This window comes from Staurois parvus, unplaced genomic scaffold (assembly GCF_062004578.1).
Source record: "Staurois parvus isolate SC_StPar_1 unplaced genomic scaffold, SC_StPar_1.0 ptg000013l, whole genome shotgun sequence".
Lineage (NCBI taxonomy): Eukaryota > Metazoa > Chordata > Amphibia > Anura > Ranidae > Staurois > Staurois parvus.
Genome location: NW_028317809.1, coordinates 6,044,094 through 6,062,480, shown reverse-complemented (window position 1 = coordinate 6,062,480; position 18,387 = coordinate 6,044,094). Strand labels below are relative to the sequence as shown.

Here is an 18,387-nt window from a genome sequence, read left to right as displayed (position 1 = left end):
TCTCCCAAAACATGAAACACGGGAGACTGGGCCACCTGACACATGGTACATGAGGGGGTGCTCTCTCATGGTCAGGCAGGGGACTCCTTTCCTTCATCATCGCCCCTTCCATAGCTGACCAGGTTTGCACCAATAAACTCTTCATCCCAGGCATTGGCTCTACTTAACTCACCACACCCAGTAGAACATCACATAAAGACTTCTCCTAAGGAGAAGCCAACCGTAATAGGGAGCTTTCCACCTGCCTACATCCCTCCACCCTTAATGATGGCACACCCCTGTGCCAACCAAAGTACCACACGACTCATTCTTAAACTGCACAAATTTGCAAGGCACAACTTAGCAGCAGCAAAACAGTTTCACAACATACATTACACATCTAGAAGAGAATAATTAAAACATTGAAACATGATCAGTACTACCTGCAACATTGGTTCTCTAGCCAATCTCTAAACTTACATTCCCTGTCACAACTTACAGGGGTTTCAAGACAAGAGGCTTCACGAGGCACATGGCAGCAAATTTCACAAATTTCAGAATTTGTGCTGGCCCATTCTTACTCTTAGTACTTTGACTACCAACAGTCTAAACCATCTCCCAGCACTAGAATTTGATACATGTGCGTCATTGTCTTGCAATTAATTACCAATCACTCAACCCTTCTGGTGTCAGTCTGTCCATATGTTATTTTTATGTGGCCAAACAAGTCCTTTGAGGGACACTCCCTTCTATATATCCACACACAATGCTGTCAGTATTTTACAAGATGCAAATATGGCAGCCATAGGGATAGACAGAAGAAAAGAAGACAACTTTTTGTAATGCTCTTATGTTTTATTTGTCTACAGGAATGAATGGCTGTTAGCAAGTAGGCAGAAGAAAAAAAAAGACATATAATCCAGGCACAAATGTGGAAGGCAAAATTGTAAAGTAGAGAAGTACAAAAACGAAGGGGTTGGGTTGGCAACAAATTGTATTGAGCAGTCTAGGGAGGTAGGGGTAAAATTCCAGTTCTAATCAATTGAAGGCCAACAAAGGCTTGTAAACAGTATATACTATAGGTTAAGCAGTCATACTCCACCTTCTACTCCCAATAGCCAGCACCAAGGTCTCCTGGAAGTTGTAGGATTGCTTAGACCAGAAGTGATGTTGGCTGTCATGCAGATGCCTCCTTCTGGTACTACAAAATTTAGATTTTTAAACCTGAAAAACCATGACCATGTAACTATGACCATGAAAACAACTCAAGACTAAAAGGTTAGTAAAAAAGAATTAGGAGCCTAGTTCGCCATGGAGAATGAGTTAAAGAGAAAGTTTTAGGACTGCATGAAGATCAGCTTTAATATTGTAATCCGCAGGTAAGATAATATGAAGTGAGGCAACATAAATAGTGTGGAGCTTTAAGCAATTATAGGGTTTATATTAATTATTTCTCTATGAATTCTTATACTGTACCGCGCTCCAATATTATCAACCTTTTGTGATTTCATACACCTAGAGAGGGTGTAATTAGTGCCTGGCGATCCAATATTTAATAAATATTCACTTAAGCACACAATTAACACTAATAATAGAGTAAGTTAACTCCTGGTGGCTCACAAATAACTATTCTATTAAAAGTAATTATTTCTCACTATTGTCAAAAGCACAGTCACATATCCTTTTGATGGTAGGGACAGATTTCTGTAGACTAAAAAAATGTGCCATAGTGCTGCATTGATCGGTGGTAATGGGAAAGGTGAGTGTTACTTAAGGACATGGTTATTCATGAGTCATGAAGCTGGAAGGCTTCCTTCTGAGGCACACTGTGATCTATGACCTAGATAGGTAGCAGATACTGTAGATTTATAATGGCCCCATATATCTCTCAACTCACTTGGGCAATTTTTACTTCCACTGACATAGGGGCAGTATTTTACCCCCACTGACCAATGATGGAGGGGCATTTATTACTTCTACTGACCACTGATGAAAGGATATTTTTTATTCCCACTGACCACTAATGCAGGGACATTTTTTACTCCTACGAACGCAGGAACACTTTTATTCTCAATGACCACAAATGTAGGATCATTTTTTATTTCACTGAATCACTTATAGTGAGGCATTTGTTTACCCCCATTAACAAGAGTAGAGTGAGGAACAGAAGTATTTGAACACCCTGCGATTTTGCAAGTTCTCCCACTTAGAAATCATGGAGTGGTCTGAAATTCACATTGTAGGTGCATTCCCACTCTGAGAGACAGAATTTAAAAAAAAATTCAGGAAAACACATTGTATGATTTTTAAAGAATTTATTTGTGTTGCACTGCTGAACATAAGTATTTGAACACCTAAGAAACAGCAAGAATTCTGTCTCTCAAAGACCTGTTACTGTGCCTTTAAAAGGTCCACCTCTACTCCACTCATTAATCTAACTTAGTAGCACCTGTCTGAGCTCTTTAAAGACACCTGTCCACCCCACAGTCAGTCAGACGCCAACTACTACCATGGGCAAGACCAGAAAAAGAAGGATGAGTTGCATCCCAAGAACACCGTCCCTACTGTGAAGCATGGGGGTGGTAACATCATGCTTTGGGGGTGCTTTTCTGCAAAGGGGACATGACGATTGCACTGTATTAAGGAGAGGATGAATGGGGCCATTTATTGTGAGCTTTTGAGCAACAACCTCCTTCCCTCAGTCAGAGCATTGAAGATGGGTCGTGGCTGGGTCTTCCAACATGACAACGGCCCGAAGCACACAGCCAGGATAACCAAGGAGTGGCTCTGTAAGAAGCATATCAAGGTTCTGGAGTGGCCTAGCCAGTCTCCAGACCTAAATCCAATAGAACATCTTTGGAGGGAGCTGAAATTCCGTGTTGCTCAGCAACAGCCCCAAAACCTGACAGATCTAGAGGAGATCAGTGTGGAGGAGTGGGCCAAAATCTCTGTTGCAGTGTGTGCAAACCTGGTCAAGAACTACAGGAAACGTTTGACCTCTGTAATTGCAAACAAAGACTTCTGTACCAAATATTAACACTGATTTTCTCAGGTGTTCAAGTACTTATGTTTAGCAGTGCAAGACAAATAAATTCTTTAAAAATCATACAATGCGATTTCCTGAATTTGTTTTTAAATTCTGTCTCTCAGAGTGGGAATGCACCTACAATGTGAATTTCAGATCCCTCCATGATTTCTAAGTGGGAGAACTTGCAAAATCGCAGGGTGTTCAAATACTTCTGTTCCTCACTGTATGGTCCCCAATTCTGGTTTGAATCACAATGGAGAAAAGTATTGGAATGGGTCCTTCCCACAGCCCCAATTTATATAAATCCAGCCCTGCTCAGACAATTAAGGGCAGTGGCTGTGCTGCTCTGGCCCATATGCACATTGTATGTATTTACTCATGTATGTATGTATAGCATATACTCTAAGGAAGGTAGAAGTGTGCTTATCTTTTACAACCAATAAATCACAAAAATATGAAAATAAATATTCACATCTAAGAACTAGTAAGATACAATGTAATTATTTTAGTTTTAGGGTTTAGGTACACTTTATTTACAACATTTCAGGATGGCATTGCCCCAAGACTAGGGGGTTGTATGGTTGCAACTAGGAGCTTCCAGGCATGGCTTTTGTGCAGGTCTTTATTACATTTTCATATTCATTGTCTCAGATAAGTACTTAAAAATATGCACAGCCATTTGCTCATTATTATTTTTATGGCTAGAAGTAGATTATAAAATACAGGGATCACTGGCCTGCCAAACAAGAATTATGTTACTAAACCTGGTCTATAAATAGGCCCCTCTAGGTTCTGTAATTTGTCTTTGTTCTTTGCCTTTTGTAGTTGGAAAAAAGTATGCTTTTTACTGTAGATCTATAGGATTAGTTTCAGCAGATACAATCCCTCAAATTGATTGTATGAGATGAATAGTATGTAATACAATGCAGATACTGTATTAGCTGATTGTTAATACTGACAACTATGTAAAAAGGCCCTAAATGGGTGAAAGAAGAAAAATACCATGATCTTCAGCAGGTCTCACTTTGCAAGGCACTACACAAAAACACATTCAATTTGTGTTGGCTGTACTGATCCATGTACAGTACTGCTTTTACAAAAAAACACCAAGATGTTCAGCATTGTCGAACTTGCGCTGTTGCTTGTGACCTTTCATGAGCATGACTTGCAAGCTCTGGATAAGCCTATACAGCCAGCACAGCTGTGTACATTAGAACGGAGCTGCTTTATTACTTTTCTTCCATTACTCTAAGGGTGACATGAGATAATAAGATTTTTCATCACCTTCTTTATATACACTTAATTGTCTTAAAATGGGTTACTTTTAATATCTTAATACCGCTTTCAAAAAAATGTTTTGAATACTTGAAACTTCAATAAAACAGGGCCAATTTTCTGTGTATTTGTGACCCTCTGCACCTTGAGTCCTGGGCAGCAAACTGCAATAGATAATTGCAGGTCTGTGAAATTACCTCTGAAGATGAGGCAGATGCCCAGTTAGGGAGTGGTTAGGTCAGGTTTCAGTCCATCAGTGCTACTTGTGAGCAGCGGAGGGGACATTTTTGAATGAAGCTGAGGTTTTAGGGATTGCATGGAGTTTTGCATGAATTGGACATAAAATGTGCTCTGAACGTCATCTAAGTCACAACAATAGAAGAACACAGTCTGCTGAACATAATACTACACAAACATTAGATGTTGCCATGGTTTAATTGCACATAACATGTAAACATTCACAGTGCAGGGAGGAAAAAGTATGTGAACCTTTGGACTTAATAACTGGTTGACCCTCCTTTGGCAGCAATAACCTCAACCAAACATTTCCTGTAGTTACAGATCAGACCTGCACAACGATCTGGAGTCATTTTGGACCACTCCTCTTCACAAAACTGTTTCAGTGTAGCAATATTCTTGGGATGTCTGGTGTGAATCGCTCTCTTAAGGTCATCCACAGCATTTCAATCGGGTTGAGGTCAGGACTCTGACTGGGCCACTCCAGAAGGCGTATTCTGTGCTGTTGCAGCCATTGTTTTGTTGAATGACTTGTATGCTGTGGGTCATTGTCCTGTTGCATCACCCATCCTCTGCGGAGCTTCAGTTGGCGGACAGATGATCGTACGTTTTCCTGCAAAATGTCTTGATAAACTCTGGAATTCATTTTCCCATCAATGGCAACAATCCGTCCAGTCCCTGAGGCAGCAAAGCAGCCCCAAACCATGATGCTCCCTCCACCATGTTTTACAGTGGGGATGAGGTTTTGATGTTGGTGTGCTGTGCCTTTTTTTCTCCACACATAGTGTTGTGTGTTCTTCCCAAACAACTCAATCTTGGTTTCATCTGTCCACAGTATATTTTGTCAGTAGTGCTGTGGAACATCCAGGTGCTCTTTTGCAAACCTCAAACGTGCTGCAATATTCTTTTTGGACAGAAATTGCTTCCTCCGTGGTGTCCTCCCATGTACTCCATTCTTGTTTAATGTTTTCCTTATTGTAGATGTGTCAACAAAAATGTTAGCATGTGCCAGAGAATTCTGTAGGTCTTTAGCTGACACTCTGGGATTCTTCTTTACCTCAAGCAGCATTCTGCGCTGTGCTCTTTTTTACAGGACAACCACGCCTAGGGAGAGTAGCAACAGTGCTAAACTTTCTCCATTTGTAGACAGTCTGTCTTACCGTGGACACATGAACATCAAGGCTTTTGGAGATACTTTTGTAACCCTTTCCAGCTTCATGCAAGTCAACAATTGTTGATCGTAGGTCTTCTGAGAGCTCTTTTCTGCGAGGCATGGTTCACATCAGACAGTGCTTCTTGAAACCAGTAAACCCAAAACAGGTGTGTGTTTTTTAAGGGCAGGACAGCTGTCAGCAACACATCCAATATCATCACATTGATTGGAGTCAAGGTTGGCTCACTCCTGGCTCCAATTAGCTCTGGGAGAAGTCATTAAGCTATAGCCTCACATACTTTTTCCTCCCTGCACTGTGAATGTTTACATGTTATGTGCAATTAAACCATGCCAACATCTAATGTTTGTGTAGTATTATGTTCAGCAGACTGTGTTCTTCTATCGTTGTGACTTAGATGACGTTCAGAGCACATTTTATGCCCAATTCATGCAAAACTCCACGTAATCCCAAGGGGTTCACATACTTTTTCTTGCAACTGTATATATATATATATATATATACATACACACTATAGTGCCAGAAGTATTGGGACGCCTGCCTACACGCACATGAATTTTAATGGCATCCCAGTCTTAGTCCGTAGGATTCAATATTGAGTTGGCCTACCCTGTGCAGCTTTAACAGCTTTAACTCTTCTGGGAAGGCTGTCCACAAGGTTTAGGAGTGTCTATGAGAATGCTTGACCATTCTTCCAGAAGCGCATTTGTGAGGTCAGACACTGATGTCGGACGAGAAGGCCTGGCTCACAGTCTCCACTCTAATTTATCCCAAAGGTGTTCTTTTTCGGGTTAAGGTCAGGACTGTGTGCAGGCCAGTCAAGTTCCTCCACCCCAAACTCGCTCATCCATGTCTTTATGGACCTTGCTTTATGCACTGGTGTGCAGTCATGTGGGAACTGGAAGGAGCCATCCCCAAACTGTTCCCATAAAGTTGGGAGAATGAAATTGTCCAAAATGTCTTGGTATGCTGATGCCTTAAGAGTTCTCTTCATTGGAACTAAGGGGCCAAGCCCAACCCCTGAAAAACAACCCCACACCATAATCCCCCCTCCACCAAACTTTACACTTGTGACAATGCACTCAGGCAGGTACCATTCTCCTGGTAACCGCCAAACCCAGACACGTCCTTCGTATTGCTAGATAGAGAAGCATGATTGTCACTCCAGAGAACACATCTTCACTGCTCTAGAGTCCAGTGGTGGCGTGCTTTACACTACTGCATCCAACGCTTGGCATTGCACTTGGATGCAGCTGCTCTGCCATGTAAACCCATTCCATGAAGCTCTCTACGCACTGTTGTTGTGCAAATTTAAAGGTCCAGTGAAGTTTGGAGGTCTATAGCTATTAACTATGCAGACAGTTGGTGACTTCTGTGCCCTTCAGCATGCGCTGACCCCGCTCTGTCATTTTACGTTGTCTACCACTTTGTGGCTGAGTTGCTGTTGTTCCACATTGCTTCCACTTTGTTATAATACCACCAACAGTTGAGCGTGGAATATTTAGTAGCAAGGAAATTTCACGGATGAACTTATTGCACAGGTGGAAACCTATTCTTTCACAAATGCTCGTAGAAGCAGTCTGCATGCCTAGGTGCTTGATTTTATACACCTGTGGTCATGGAGGTGATTGGAACACCTGAATCCAATCATTTGGAGGAGTGTCCCAATATTTATGGCAATATTGTGTGTGTGTATGTGTGTATATATATATATGTATGTGCGCGTGTGTGTATATATATATATATATATATACAGTCAGGTCCATAAATATTGGGACATCGACACAATACATCACCACAATGGATTTGAAATGAAACGAACAAGATGTTCTTTAACTGCAGACTGTCAGCTTTAATTTGAGGGTATTTACATCCAAATCAGGTGAACGGTGTAGGAATCACAACAGTTTGCATATTTGCCTCCCACTTGTTAAGGGACCAAAAGTAATGGGACAATTGGCTTCTCAGCTGTTCCATGGCCAGGTGTGTGTTATTCCCTCATTATCCCAATTACAATGAGCAGATAAAAGGTCCAGAGTTCATTTCAAGTGTGCTATTTGCATTTGGAATCTGTTGCTGTCAACTCTCAAGATGAGATCCAAAGAGTTGTCACTATCAGTGAAGCAAGCCATCATTAGGCAGAAAAAAACAAAACAAACCCATCAGAGAGATAGCAAAAACATTAGGCGTGGCCAAAACAACTGTTTGGAACATTCTTAAAAAGAAGGAACGCACCGGTGAGCTCAGCAACACCAAAAGACCCGGAAGACCACGGAAAACAACTGTGGTGGATGACCGAAGAATTCTTTCCCTGGTGAAGAAAACACCCTTCACAACAGTTGGCCAGATCAAGAACACTCTCCAGGAGGTAGGTGTATGTGTGTTAAAGTCAGCAATCAAGAGAAGACTGCACCAGAGTGAATACAGAGGGTTCACCACAAGATGTAAACCATTGGTGAGCCTCAAAAACAGGAAGGACAGATTAGAGTTTGCCAAACGACATCTAATAAGCATTCACAGTTCTGGAACAACATCCTATGGACAGATGAGACCAAGATCAACTTATACCAGAGTAATGGGAAGAGAAGAACATGGAGAAGGAAAAGAACTGCTCGTGATCCTAAGCATATCACCTCACCAGTGAACCATGGTGGTGGTAGTGTCATGGCGTGGGCATGTATGGCTGCCAATGGAACTGGTTCTCCTGTATTTATTGATGGTGTGACTGCTGACAAAAGCAGCAGGATGAATTCTGAAGTGTTTCGGGCAATATTATCTGCTCATATTCAGCCAAATGCTTCAGAACTCATTGGACGCCGCTTCACAGTGCAGATGGACAATGACCCAAAGCATACTGCAAAAGCAACCAAAGAGTTTTTTAAGGGAAAGAAGTGGAATGTTATGCAATGGCCAAGTCAATCACCTGACCTGAATCCGATTGAGCATGCATTTCACTTGCTGAAGACAAAACTGAAGGGAAAATGCCCCAAGAACAAGCAGGAACTGAAGACAGTTGCAGTAGAGGCCTGGCAGAGCATCACCAGGGATGAAACCCAGCATCTGGTGATGTCTATGCGTTCCAGACTTCAGGCTGTAATTGACTGCAAAAGATTTGCAACCAAGTATTAAAAAGTGAAAGTTTGATTTATGATTATTATTCTGTCCCATTACTTTTGGCCCCTTAACAAGTGGGAGGCACATATGCAAACTGTTGTAATTCCTACACCGTTCACCTGATTTGGATGTAAATACCCTCAAATTAAAGCCGACAGTCTGCAGTTAAAGCATATCTTGTTTGTTTCATTTCAAATCCATTGTGGTGGTGTATAGATCCAAAAATTTTAAAATTGTGTCGATGTCCCAATATTTATGGACCTGACTGTATGTCTTACTTTTTAATTTTTCTTAAAATGCAGATTTTAACATTTGTGTGGAAATTGTCCCATTATGAGTAATAAAGGGTACTCATGTACCCCATATTCCTTCCCCTATGAGAGACAGATATCTGGGGGCCCCCTTATTTTTAAACCCCCACATCCCCATCTCTTTTGGGGCACAGAACGTGGTAATGAGGCCCTTGTCCCCTCAACATGGGAATAGAGTGCTTTGCAAGGGAAGGGAGGCTTTGCTGCCCCTCCCTTGCAAAGTAGCCTCCAACTGTTGAAAGGTATGTGGCTTAGTATGGCACAGAAAACTGGGATACATGCTTGCTGCCTTCCCCACATCTGATCCCCAAGAGGATTTGGGAGTTTGGGGGGGGGGGCCTATCAGAATGTAGAGGTCCCAATAAAATAAAGGGTCCCCCACATACCTGCCCCCCCCCCCACACATTGCAGTGATTGCGGGATAAATAAGTACCCCTTATAACGTATTATTATTATACAGAGTTTATATGGCATCAACAGTTTGCACAGCACTTTAAAAAAATTGAGGGAGGCAGCACAGTTGCAATACAATTCTATACAAGTGCATACTAGAGCTTACAATCTACGTATTCACAGTCACAACAGACAAAATTACAACACTAGGAATAGAGGATAATATTTTCTTATATAATTCTTTCTATATATAATAATACTGTCCACCTAACAGTTTTGATTACTGAAGCTTGAAAGCTTGAAAGAGCAAAATGAATCATATTAGTTTGGCAGCCATATTTAGTGCAATTTGTCTTCATAGTACTTTATTGTCATTGCATGTTTAGTTCTTCTGATTAATTATACAACCGTTTATTACAATTTGCACAGGCATAGCTAAAAACACATTTTAAAATAAATAGCTGTAAAAAGAACCTCTGAAAGGTTAAAGCTTAGAAGAGACTCATCCATGGACAGTACTACTTTAGCCTTTGGAATGATTTCTTTTTTTTTTTATCAGCATGTGAAATACCACAGGTATCATTTAAAAAAAAAAGAATGAAAACTGTACGTGGAATACAGCTCTTGAAAGTCCTGGGCAGTTTTCAGCATTCACAGAGTCAAAACATACTTAAGACAATGCACAATCGCACCCATCCCCATGTTACAGTGCCAGGTTATAAAGCATTGCACAACTGAAAGCCTGGGCAATTGTTACATTATACTGTATTCTCTATATCATGGAAGAGACGATTCAGCAGTACAGAAAGTGAAGAAAATGCAATTTAGAACATTACTGAGCAGTGAACGAGGAATGTTTTAATTAGATAGAAAATTGGATTAAACGTCCTAAATGATTTGGCTATTAGCTAGGTAAGGGAATAAGGCTTTCTTTGCCAGTATGATTCCATCATGTCTACACTCAAACTAGTTAAAGAGAACAAGCACTCAAAAAAAAAATGCCCTACTCTGATTTTATTTCACTTTCTTATTGGGCCTGAATTTCCTTGTCACCATGGCTAAGCTTTCCCAAGTGCCATCCCCTGCCCTTCCTAGCTACCAACACTAAGAGGTCCATTTAAAGCAGCAGTATGGCCCAACCATGACCATACTGCTGCTTAAAAGAATGCACATGTATAAAGAGCAGTAGTGTTCTTTACAAAAGTCCTTAGCACTCTGCAGACTTTTGGACTCCAAAGCTGGAGAAGCCTAATTAAATGTAAAATATAAACAACAGGAGGAGAGTCTGGCCATGTGTCCTATCATAGTCATGTGACTGACTCTTTTGATTAAAGTGTTTTCTCTGCTGTGTATAATGGACAGCAGATATCGATAAGTTGCACAAGAATTTCCTGCATTTATGTATAGCACCCTCCTAGCATAGGTAGGTTGATTTTTTTTGTCTCCTTTTGTAATCAAGGGAGCAGTGATTGCTTGGCCTGATCTGTTCAGGGTTTCACAGGCTAGGAGTTTAATTGCTTCCCCCTTCCTCTGGAAGACGCTTCTAGAGCTTAGGGTGAAAGATTCAAATAACCAGACTGAATATTTATCATGATTCAGCCAATCCCTGGAAGAGTATAGAGAGGGGGGGGGGGGCTGGAAAGGTGGTAAATAGTCTGAAGCAGTGGAGAGCAGGGTTCCTTTTTCCCAGGAGAGTTCCAGAGCCAGAAGGGCAGTCCATGGACTGTACCTCTGCTCTAGAGGCCCCAGCGGTGTTAGGGCTGAGGGTCTGGATGGATTTTGCTTGGAACCAAATGTAGAAAATCACCACAGGGGATCTGGTCTAGAAAGGAGCTGTTTCACTGGACTGTGTCCAGAGGAAGATAGAAGGTGGCAGCTGTCCTGGGGACCTGTGAGCAATGACCTTAAACTGATCCCTGTGACTGTGTAGTGTTCCAGAGATTGCACAGGGTACCAACAGTTGAGCAGAGGAAAATGGTATCAAGATGCCAAAGACTTGCCTAGTGGTTTTCAGCTGTGAGGCTTTAGACTGCTCAGAGACTTGCTTCATGGTAACCAGCTGTGAGGCATTAGACTGTCCAGCACCCACAATTACTCAAGGAGAAGATTGTTCTCCCATTGCTAAATACTACTAGTTCCTATGACCTAACAACTTTCCTGCTAAAGTTACTTCAAGCAATAAATAATAATAAGACAACCCCTAGGCTGTTTATTGGAGCTGGGATGAGTGGACTGTTGCTTGGGTGGACAGGCAGCCTCTACACTTTTGGGGAAGAACCAGCCGCTACAGGGGTAGTGTTACATTTCTTATCAGTATTGACAATGTCATACTGCTTAGGTCTGTATGTGTATTTTTAAAATTCTATGCACTTATGATGGACACATACATTACAATCTGAGTCTCCAAGAGGTTACAGAATCAGAAATGTGTGCATACAGCACTATTCAACATAGTGCAAGAGGCCAAAAGATAAGAACATATCGACTCCATACAGCACAATTACACAGATGCAGAAATCTGGAATATAGGTAACCATTCTTTGTAGTACACTGCTTACCATCTTAGCATGTGCTGTTCCTGGAATTTTCTTAAGTTTTTACAAAAAAGGAGGGGGGGCAAAGAAGAAGAAAAAGGGGGAGGGGAGGAGGTAACAGAAAAGGGAATCAAGGAGGGGAGAAGGGGAGGGGGAGGTACCTGGGCATCGGAAGGGGAGTCAGATCCCCCTCCTCGCCTGACCACCCGCTAGAGCAGGCATCACTAAATGGACTGAATGACAATCCCATACAGACCCCAGCTCCAACATTTGGAAGCCTGGATGTCCTCTGCAGTTGATATCCTCCTACCCCCCTCCCCACCGCCACAACATTCATCTTCATAGAAAGCAGAAGGCACGGCATGTCCAGCCAGCAGGCGGGAGCTATCTAACGTTTCAAATTAACAAGCCAGCTATTGGTTTCTAGGCTTTCCTAGCAACTAATCACCTGCCTGATAACATGAAAAGCATGTCCCACATGTCCCATGCCTTCTACCTGCTGTGGAAGGTAGGATCGAAAAGAAGGGTATTAAGGGGACTTGGCTGCAAGGAAAGAAAGGGGGGGCTGTGAAGGGGGAACAGTAAACAAAAAGAGGGTTGTAAAGGGGACTGGGGTGCAAGGAAGGGATAAACTGTGAAGGGGGCTGAGATGAAAGTAAGGGGGGCTGTAAAGGGGACTGGGGTGCAAAAAAAGGGGGGCTGTGAAGAGGACTTCAGTGCAAGGAAGTCGGGCTGTGAAAGGGACTGGGAAACAAGAAAGGGGGGGGGGGTTGTGAGGACTGGGCTGCAAGGAAGGGGGGCTGTGAAGGATGTTGAGATGTAAATAAGGGGGCGCTGTAAAGGAGACTGGGGTGCAAGAAAGTGGTCTGTGAAAGGGACTTGGGTGCAAGTAAGGGGGGGGGGGGCTAAAAATGGGACTGAGAAGTAAGGTTGTACAGAAGACTGAAGTGCAAGGAAGAAGGGATGTGAAGGGGACTAAAATGTAAGTGGGGGGGCTTTAAAGGAGACTAGGGTGCAAAAAAGGGCAGCTGTGTAGGGGACTGGGATGCAAGGGGGGGGGCTGTGAAGGGGACTGAGGTGCAAGTAAGAAGGGGGCTGTAAAGGTGACTGAGATGCAAGTAAGGTTGTAAAGAAGACTGAAGTGCAAAGAAGAAGTGATGTGAAGGGGACTGATATGTAAGTAAGGGGGGCGGGGGGCTTTAAAGGAGACTAGGGTGCAAAAAAGGGCAGCTGTGTAGGGGACTGGGATACAAGGGGGGGGGGGCTGTGAAGGGGACTGAGGTGCAAGTAAGAAGGGGGCTGTAAAGGGGACTGGGATTTAGGTAAGGGGGCAGTAATGTAAAGGGGTGACAAAGGACACTGATGTGAAGGAGAGGGGGGCTTTGATGTGAGGTGGGGGCTGAGGACACTAATGTAAAGGTTGGGGGGTTGTGATGTGAAGGGGAGACAAAGGACAATTAAATAAAGGAGGCACTGTGATGTAATATGGGCGGATTTAAATGCAAAAGGGGGCTGTGATGTAAAGCAGGTACTGTAAAGTAAAGAAGGCACTGTATTGTAAAGGGGGGTGCTGTGATGTAAAGAGGAGGTTCAACAATTTTAATGGTAGTACTGAGGTATAAAGGAGGGGCTGTGATGCGAAGAGGGTTGTGATGTAAAGGGGAAATTGTAATGTAAGGGGGGGGGGGGGGGCTGTGATATGAAGAACCCGAGTCATTCGGATGAAAGTTTTAATGATCAGACCTCCATGAATTTTATCTCAATATCCCTGCACTAGAGGTTCCAAATGGCAAAACAAAGATTGAGGGGCAGAAAATTACTCCTGTGAAGCCAGAGGGAAATGGGATTTGCAAGAAACCCTTTTTGTCAAACCCTGTGAATTTTTTGTACAAGATGTACTTATTATTGCTATGATTATATCACTGGTGACACAGAGCAAGCTTTTAATGAAATCAGTAGTGAATTTCAATAATAAAAAATTTCAGAACACATCTACAGCTTAATCAGTTATCTATGTATCATTAATTTTATAGGTTTCTATTGATATGCCATGTTTCTGTCAGGAGTGTCTAGTGCTCTTGATCCATCACAGCTGCTGGTCTCATACCAGAATCATGGTTTTGGCTATGATGCATTCTCCCTGTCTGTCTGTCCACCTTAAAGGTGACTGATGTGGCCAGTCTTTTTGTGCTGACCAAACATGATTTAAGCCAGCCAAACCTGCAGTCTCATGCTTGTGATGTTGCATTTGTAACACGTGCTACAAGCTCCCTCTTTGTCTGTCCTGCTGTTTGGATTCTCTCGTTGACAACCTCGGATCTGATATCAACTACTCTCTGAACTTATGCTTGCCTTTTATCTGGACTGTCAACTTACCACTCTGCCTGTCTGCCAACTGCAAGTACCTGTGTGCTTTGCTCCATTTGCGCCCACCCCATTGTGGTGGCCAGGCACTATAGCATTCTGTATAAGTCCTGGGGGCACCAAAGTGCTTGCCTTATGGGAAAGGGGACTGCTACAGGAGAAGAACACAGAAGTTAGCTATAGTGTCTGACCACCTGCGTTGTGGTAAGCGATACACTTTCTGAACGCTGCCATTCTTTCAAACTGCTGTGATGAAAATATGTTAAATTTTATTTGTAACTTCTCAGCTAGCAAGAAATGTCAACAAACAGACTTAGAGGGAAAGTGTCCAGGTGACATATAATGTATAAACTTTTCTATAGTGTAATAAAACCATGAAAATGTCATTATTTTCAATAAAAAAGTAACTAAAAAAAGAAATCAATTTTGACTATAACACTGATACTCCTGACAGTGCATTCACAGAGCATTAAGAGTTTTCTAAAGAGAAAGTACAGCTGAAACTGTTTACTTTCAGTCCCTTTCTGTAAGTAAAGCATTGTACCGAATTATCCAAAGAAAATGAGAGGGAGATGAGCCATTGTTCTGACTTCATCAGGTTGCAGGTTCCACAGGTTGGATGAAAAGAAAAAAAATAAATAAAAATATATAAAAAGAGAATACCCAGTATTTCACATTTACCTGGCTACAAAACACAAGGAAAATAATGTTAAAATGTAAATTTTATTGTCCTGAAAATAATAAAATAAATGCAAAATCATTATGAATGTAATCCTAACATTCTATATCTGCCTGTCTGCAAACTAATGACTTATCAGGCATTTTAAATACAATACACATTGGTCTGAAATGCATTAAAGAAAACTGGATTTCATCAGAATAGCAAAACTAGGAAACTTCAGATGAATATATGCCTTATTTTTCGCTACATAAAACGCACCTGATCATAAGAGATGACCAGAGACTGTGGACATAGTACAGGAAATGACCAGAGACTGCAAACACAGTACAGGAGATGACCAGAGAATGCGAACATAGTACAGGTGATGACCAGAGACTGCGGACACAGTACAGGAGATGACCAGAGACTGCGGACACAGTACAGGAGATGACCAGAGACTGCGGACACAGTACAGGAGATGACCAGAGACTGCGGACACAGTACAGGAGATGACCAGAGACTGCGGACACAGTACAGGAGATGACCAGAGACTGCACACACAGTACAGGAGATAACCAGAGACTGAGGACACAGTACAGGAAATGACCAGAGACTGCACACACAGTACAGGAGATGACCAGAGAATGCGAACATAGTACAGGTGATGACCAGAGACTGCGGACACAGTACAGGAGATGACCAGAGACTGCGGACACAGTACAGGAGATGACCAGAGACTGCGGACACAGTACAGGAGATGACCAGAGACTGCGGACACAGTACAGGAGACGACCAGAGACTGCGGACACAGTACAGGAGATGACCAGAGACTGTGGACACAGTACAGGAGATGACCAGAGACTGCAGACATAGTACAGGAGATGACCAGAGACTGCGGACACAGTACAGGAGATGACCAGAGACTGCAGACATAGTACAGGAGATGACCAGAGACTGCGGACACAGTACAGGAGATGACCAGAGACTGCACACACAGTACAGGAGATAACCAGAGACTGAGGACACAGTACAGGAAATGACCAGAGACTGTGGATATAGTACAGGAGATGACCAGAGACTGCAGACATAGTACAGGAGATGACCAGAGACTGCGGACACAGTACAGGAGAAGACCAGAGACTGCGGACACAGGACAAGAGATGACCAGAGACTGCGGACACAGTACGGGAGATGACCAGAGACTGCGGACACAGTACGGGAGATGACCAGAGACTGCGGACACAGTACAGGAGATGACCAGAGACTGCGGACACAGTATAGGAGATGACCAGAGACTGCGGACACAGTACAGGAGATGACCAGAGACTGCGGACACAGTACAGGAGATGACCAGAGACTGCGGACATACTACATGAGATGACCAGAGACTGCGGACATGGTACAGGAGATGACCAGAGACTGCGGACACGGTACAGGAGATGACCAGAGACTGCGAACATGGTACAGGAGGTGACCAGAGACTGCGGACATGGTACAGGGGATGACCAGAGATTGCAGACAGGTGATGACCAGAGATTGCAGACATGGTACAGGGGATGACCAGAGACTGCAGACACGGTACAGGGGAAGACCATAGACTGCGGACACGGTACAGGGACTGACCAGAGACTGCGGACACGGTACAGGGGCTGATCAGAGACTGCGGACATGGTACAGGAGATGACCAGAGACTGTGGACCTTTGGGAAGCAGGGGGGGGCTCCCACTTCTGCAGAGTTGTCCTCCCTCCCCATCTTCTGGGACACGTGACAGGTTCTAGAAGACTGCCGGACCATTCACAAAGCGCAGCGCTTCTCGCGCATGCACAGTGGGCGTCCGGCTGTGAAGCTGTAAGCTGTCACAGCTGGGTGCCCACACTAAAGACGCCAGGGAGAGAAGACGGTGAGGACAGTGCTGGACTGAGGAACAGGTAGGACTGAGCAGCACAGAAGAGCCGAGCGGCCGGCCCAGTATTCTAACACGGTGGCGTGAGAATACTGGGCCGGCCGCTCCATACTCACTCCATAAGATGCACAGACATTTTCCCCCATTTTCTTATGGAGCGAAAAATACAGTACATTAACTTAATGCATAGTAATGTATAGTAAAGTAGCCTAAAGGTTGGGGGTAAAACAGGCGTTGGATATGTGATTTTAACATAGACTGTTCTTAGCTTACAAGTATGTGTTTCTTGAAAAAAAAATTTTTTTTTTCTTTTTGAAGCTTTGCTTTATTTTACATCCCTGTTCAATGAGCAAAGTAAACTTTTTGGTTTTGATGAAATTCAATAAACAAAATTCCTAAAGCTTGTACATATCACTTACTTGTAATGCAGTTTGTCTTACATTGTCCAGGCAGATGGTTCCTGGAGATATCTTCACTGCACAGATGCCTGTCCTTATCCTGGCTCTACAATAGTTAACTTTGTGTCTTCATGCGGTCCAAGGGGGCACTCCCCTCTTTCCTCTATTGAGAAAAGTTTTTTAAATGATTACATTAATTGTAACACCATCTGTAAATGGGGAAGCTGTCAAGGTCCTACCTTTTCCCTGAGGTTATGTTACTCCATGTGCTGGCGTCCATCTTGGATTCTGCTGTGCATGATGGGAATCCTTTTATGCCTTCAGGTCTCTGTGGTCCATCCCCCAGAGGGGTGTGGCTGATGACATATAAGCCTGTGGCCCGCACATGCTCTTTGCACTTGTGTCTTTGTGTTGCTATTACTCTGTTATGACTCTCATGACTCTCCTGGTATCTGATTCGGCTTGTGACTTGACTATTCTTTGTATTCTCCCTTGATCTGATCCTCTGTTGCTGAACCCGGCTCGTGACCTGTGATTCTCGTCTGCTGTCCTGTACTAGTTTTGTCCTGTTGTTGTTGACCCGGCTTGTCTGACTACTCTTTTGTCTCTTCCACCAGCTACACGCCATTGGCGGCGGCCATTACCGCAACTGAGGTGTCTCGGGGGCCGCGACCTGGTTCCTGGCTGCGTCAAGTCCATCCCCACCATCAGGGGCCCTGGTGAAGGGCAGCCTGGGACTTAGACTCCGCGCCCTGAGGGACTTCGGTCTGTGGGTAGTGGTTGTCGTCAGCCAGTGCGTTACATTGTTAGGCCTGCCTGTCCGTTCCTCGGCCCCTGCCCTGACAGGAGCTCAGCCACAGAATGGATCCTCTTCCCCAATCACAGATTGTGTCAGAAGCAGTGTGATCAATGAAATAACTTTTCTCAATAGAGAAATGGTGTGTGTCCCCATTGGCCCATCTGTACTGCTGTTATGCCCGAAGACCCAAAGCTGTTAACCATTGCAGCACTGGAAGT

At 43.4% G+C, this 18,387-nt stretch overlaps 1 long non-coding RNA gene across 1 annotated transcript in view; it reads right to left on the bottom strand.

Moving 5' to 3' along the window:
* LOC149473589 (uncharacterized) overlaps positions 1-17,735 on the bottom strand; it is a 71,533-nt gene extending 53,798 nt beyond the window's left edge. Inside the window, exons 1-2 of the long non-coding RNA XR_016312560.1 lie at positions 17,610-17,735; positions 17,392-17,533 (exon numbers count right to left, since the gene is read on the bottom strand). This is a non-coding gene — a long non-coding RNA (uncharacterized LOC149473589). The remainder of the gene's footprint in view (positions 1-17,391; positions 17,534-17,609) is intronic.
* Positions 17,736-18,387: the final 652 nt, after the last annotated feature.